General features: G+C 35.6%; 1 non-coding gene across 1 annotated transcript; it reads right to left on the bottom strand.

Moving 5' to 3' along the window:
• Positions 1 to 1,291: 1,291 nt before the first annotated feature.
• On the bottom strand, positions 1,292 to 1,439 carry LOC132428813 (small nucleolar RNA SNORA79). Its single transcript, XR_009520207.1, has one exon. It is a non-coding gene; the product is annotated as a small nucleolar RNA SNORA79 (small nucleolar RNA).
• Between the last annotated feature and the right edge of the window lie 4,561 nt (positions 1,440 to 6,000).

Genomic DNA, 6,000 nt, shown 5'->3' with positions numbered 1-6,000 from the left:
CTAGGTACCATTAAGAGAGATTCAGTGTCCAATAAACTGTGTAGTGTTATGATGATGGGTGCCTACTATTTTTAGGATAAATGGTGATTTTGCTTGTTAAATAGTATATACTGCTGAACCAGTAGGACCATTTTGTGATTTCAGTGTTTTACTCTTAAAAATCCTTCTCTTGGACTTTGCAATCCAAATTGCCCTAAAACACAAACTAGGTTTGGCTTTTCAGTTAATTGGTACCAACAAGCTCTTCTTGACGAGTTCAAATCATACCTTCGAACATTATTATCCCCCTACACAGCCCCTCGATCAGACTTCCCTCGTAGAATCAGAGTCTGTGCCTTAAGTTTTACCATATTTTGCCTGCTAACACATTTCTAGCAACATAATATTAATATTTGTAAATATTTTCTTTTAGCTTATTCAGGAGGCTTTGCTCATGGCATTTTTCCAACTGACTGCTTCAAAGGATCCACAGGGCCAGCTGTAATTTCCCCAAGTGACTCTACTTTTGTACTCCATCCTCTGCATCTGGCAACTTTGGGCTATAGCAGGTATTGCTGTTCATATAGGATTCAAAAATATGTGTTTTATTCCCAGTCTTCCTCCCTTTCTTTAAGAGCTGCCCACAGAAATAGAGACACAGATGTAGAGAACAAATGTATGGACACCAAAGGGGGAAAGTGGGGGTGGGGCGGGATGAATTGGGAGATTGGGATTGACATATATACACTAATATGTATAAAACAGATAACTAATAAGAACCTGCTGTATAAAAAATAAATAAATAAAATAAAATAAAAAGAGCTGCCCACAGTCTGTGCTGCCAGCTATAAAACACTACTCAATATTTGTATTTTATACCTAAGGACTTGAGCTGTAGAGCTAGTTCACAGTGGATGGAGACCGTCACCAGGTTACTGAAGACATTTTTATCTGTAACTTTATTAAAGCCACCATTGTGTCCAAGTCAATTATTTATAAGAAAAAAGATAATTTTTTTAATCTCCTATGCTTTATTCTAGATATTGGGTTAATTTAATTTCATTTTTTAATTTTTATTTTTTGGAATTTTTGAATTTTATTTTATTTATTTTTTTATACAGCAGGTTCTTATTAATTATCCATTGTATACATATTAGTGTATACATGTCAATCCCAATCTCCCAATTCATCCCACCACCACCACCACCCCCCGCCACTTTCCCCCCTTGGTGTCCATACATTTGTTCTCTACATTCTGTGTCTCTGTTGAAAGAAGATAATTTTTTAAAGTGGTTTTTTCTCTTTTTTTTGCAATTGTTTGACCCCACAAAAATCAGAAGGCACTAACGGACAACCAACCCAACCTCATGGTGCCCTGAGTGAATACAAGTCAGCTTAGATATATGATGGACTAAAATCCCACTACTTAAGGCTCCAAGCATTGAGAGGAACAGCCATCAAATAAAGTGGTGTTTTAAAGAATTCCAATATTTTCTTCTTAAAAATAAATTGTTTAATACACATCTATCACTGAAAGTCAACACCAAATCAATTTTTTTAACGTCTTTATTGGAGTATAATTGCTTTACAATGGTGTGTTAGTTTCTGCTGTATAACAAAGTGAATCAGCTATACGTATACATATATCCCCATATCCCCTCCCTCTTGCGTCTCCCCCCAACCCTCCCTATCCCACCCCAAATCAATTTTTAATCATAATCGGAAATACAGTATACTGAAAACGGTATCATACTGATGTAAGAGTGCACTGATCACAAACAGCACTGAGAGTAAATAAATTATTATTCTCCAGAGTTTGGAGTCATATTTGCCCTGACTCCAGTGACTACAATTCTAGCCACCACTCTTGGGTTCTCTTGCTTATAAGATGTCAAAGCACCATGCGACTTTAATAAAACAGTGTGGTGCAGCCTTAATAATAGATAAATAGATCACTGGAATAGAAAATAGAGTCCAAAAAGACGTATCTATGAGAGAATTTGGTACATCATGATGGTAAGGAAAAGATGAATTATTCAATAAACAGAACACTTTGGGAGAAAAAATTATTGTGATATCACTTCAAACAATACACCAAGATAATTTTGCAATGAATTAAAAAACTAAGTGTAAAAAACCAAAACTAAAAAGCAATAGAAATAATGTGGAATGATTAGCATATGATTGTACTTTCATTTCTATCTTGTACAATATTATTCAAGCATTAAAAATAAGATTTATCTATGTGTGCTAATATGAAAGGACATCTATTTAAGTAAAAAATAATTTTCCTATAGTATAAATAGTGTTAATTCCTTTCATGTAATAAATGTGTGTGTATATAAACACATATACTCATGTATGTACACACACACAGGCACACAAGGAAAGAAGTGGGGAAGGATAACCCTCACTGCCAACAGGAGACTGGTAAGGAAAGAGTTTGTGGGTGATTGGAATATTATCTATTTTTCATCTATATTTTACCTCTATTGCCTACTCTAATTTTTTTTAATTAAGCAGAGATTTCAGTTATCTGGAAATAAAATAATCCCTCCGAATAAAAATATAATATTTGCTATTGTTCTATGCTGATGAAATGAGACAAGGACATCGTCAGTTCCTTCCAAAAGCCCTCCCTGTATCATTAGGTGAGCTATCATTTATCCATGCATCTGAGCAACAGCTTCCTAACTCATCTCCTGCCTGAGTCCAGCACCCATTATTCCCTCCCATCAGTCTTCATAGAGATGACATGTGGAGAGCAATGCTCCAGCCCCCAGCTGTGTCACCTTGGATGTCCCTTCTGTGGATTCCCCTATCTAAATTGCTGTGCTGTTTTAAAACATTCTGTGTTTTTTCCTGATACCACATAGCACATTTCTTTATTTACTGTCTGCTTACTACTCTGTCCTGATCATGAGGACAGGTCTGTGTGGTTCCGTACAGAAACTTCATCATCTGTCACAGTACCTGGAATGAAGTAGATAAGTAAATAATAAGTATTGAATGAATGAATGAATTGCATGAATAAACGAATATGGATTAAATGAATGAATGAACAACTTATTTAAGACAGAAACCACTAGTTATAAAGTATATCCACCAAGGAGAAAATAGAAACCTAAATATCATTTACACATAAACAGAGAAGATTTAAACACAGGTACCCGGAGAAGAAGTGGGCAGTGAATGAACACTATCTCCTGATTTTCTTAGAATCTTTTTGAACAAGAAGCATGCCAGGAAGCACTGAGTGATAAAGGTCAGATTTGTTATTTACAGAGCTGCCTGCATTTTCCAGCTGTATTTCAGGTCGGGACTGGCAAGATAACAGGATACCCAGGAGAGTTCTTCTTTGATTCCGTAAATGAATGTTCTAAAAGAAACATACTGGTGAAAGACACAGCTCTCAGACCCTGGAAGGAGCATAATGCAGGACTGGCCTGAGGGAGGGAAAAAATCAATAGCTTTAAAAGAGAATGAGACCAGATTCTTTACAGCTAATGTTGGCAAAAGGAGAAGCCTCAGGGGCACTGATATTGGCACTGTCTCCATCAATTTCCTCTGGCTCTGCTTGATAGCAGATACCAGCAGGGCTTAGGGATGCATTGGGGTTAGCCGGGCCAGGGATGGGTAACTGGGGAAGCCCAGCTGGCTTACAGAGATGATTTCTCCCTGCTCAGTTCCCTCCACTCAGCCACTGGAAGCCCATGGGGCATCCACTAGGCAAGAGCCTGACCCTGGGAACATTAATTATATGCCTGAATTGAAATTAGGCATCCAGTCAAGAGCTTTTCCTTCATCAGCCATTGTATTCTTGCCACATAATGGAAAAGAAATGAAAAGATTTTAACAATTAAAATCCTACTGTTGAGGCTAGATCATCTCAAACCGTGCAAAGAACTAGGCATAGTCCTCCTCAATCCAATTGGTTAATGATGGACAAAGGTTTTAAACGTAAACTTTGTCCTTATCACAGGGGTCTGTGTTCTTTAAGGAAAAGAAAATGGTTTCCCATGACAGTATCCATTAATCAAAATCAATAACCATAAAAGCAATTTTTTTTTTTGAGTTAAGGGAGAAGAAACCATCTGGAAAGAGAAACTTGACTCCTCAGAAAGGAAACATCTTCAGCCTAGCTTGCAAACTAAATAATCCCTTTACCAGAAAAGTATGGTTTTTTTTCTTTTTTTAAAAACAATGATATCATCCAGCGTTAGGCTGTGATATAGTCTTTCTGTTTGGGGTTTTTTGGTTTGTTCATTTATTTATTTTTTAATACAGGCATCACTTCAGATTCCAGACTCTCTTTCCTAACTTTAATTATGGCATCTTTCTAAAATTACATTGTTGAGATGGGTGCTCTGACCCATCTCTTCTTGGTCCATCTTTTATAAATAACAAATTTTCATGACCATGCCACTCTCATCACTCTGTCTTAACTACTTTGCCCCAATTTTGAGTTTCATGTGCAAATGACATTTACTGATCATTTACTTATAGATTTTAGTATTTATTTAGTATATGCTACAGGCAATCTACAATTACAGAAAAGTAACTTAGAGCAAGTTTGACTATAGGTTTTTGTATTTTAATTTAAGCTGAGAATCAGTAAGACTACCTTGATGTGAGAGGAGAAATGCCCTATTTTTTCATTTTCTAGCACATAATAGGAAATGTAAGACCTAATTATAAATCAGAAGTCTCTCATTTTACTATTTATAGAGAAAAAGTTATTACTATTCATGAAACTTCAGTGTAGTTCTGTACCAGCACCTCTATCGGGTTCTTCTGATTTTTCATGGTCACTTGGAGACGACTAAGTGAAACTTGGAGGAAGTCAACCTGGTCCCAGTTCCAGAATCACAGACATCTGCTTCACCAAAGGGGAGAACTTTTGAGTTCTGCCTGTGATCCCTGCTGATGGCAAGAGAGTTGAGCTCTACCTGTTTTAAAAGAAGGAATTGCAAAAATTATTCAACTAACTTCAGTCATTTCTCTCATAACTAAAAATGCATACTAGCATTTTTAAAATGCAGAACGTAAGCTCCCATGGCCTAAGAGACAAGATAGCAGTCCTGAAGCTGCTTGGGAATCAAGCAGGTTTGAGTTCAAATACCGAGCTCACAACACATTAGCTGTATAATTTTGCAAAAATACATAAATTCATAAAACAAATACATATATGCATATATACATAGTAATTAAAGTCAATGGTTGCTATTAATCATTGATAATAGCAGTTATATTTGGATAGTAAGATTGAATGACTATATGAATTGAATACATATATGTATTTCTCTTCTTTGGGCTTCAGTGTCCCCATCTGAAACGTAACTTAAAGGGTCGAAATAGTGCATGTAGAGCACTTGGCACCTAGTAGATGTTCAGTGATTATTATTTTTAATATATTTGATTTTCATTATATTGAAAAGTACAATGAAAAATAAAAACTTAATAAATATTTTCTAATAGCAAAAAGACAATAAACTCCTTTCCTTTTCTGTTGAATGTATTTGACCAGAGACCGTGTTGGCTAATCTGGACATTGAATAGAAGCATCAGTGCATTTTTTTTTTCTAGGCAATTGTGGTTGAATAGTAATGAGTAGTTTAAATTATTTTTCCTAATAAAATAATCTTGTGACTTTCTATGCTATAAAATTTGGAGAAATTATCCTTCATTCATGTGCTAAAACTGGCAAGACTTGCATCTTAAGAAGAAATCTAGTCTAACCTGCAGTTTCTTCTTCTACCCATCTTGGTGAGGAGGTGGATGGTCAGAAACCTTCAGACTTTCATTTATTTATTCATAAATGCTGGCCTCATCCATTCACTAATATGTGAACTTTCATGAGAGAAAAAGTCCTCAAATTGCCTAATCTGCAAGTAGTATAAAATATTTGTTTGAGAGGGTTGATATCTAAAGGTAATTTTGTTACTGTTGTTTCAAGAATTGATTTTTCCTTTATTACACAATAACAATATATTTGTCAAAGGAAACATCAGAAATACAGAT

Source organism: Delphinus delphis, chromosome 7 (assembly GCF_949987515.2).
Source record: "Delphinus delphis chromosome 7, mDelDel1.2, whole genome shotgun sequence".
NCBI lineage: Eukaryota > Metazoa > Chordata > Mammalia > Artiodactyla > Delphinidae > Delphinus > Delphinus delphis.
Note: the sequence above shows the minus strand (reverse complement) of the source record. Positions and strands in the feature narration are given on the sequence as shown.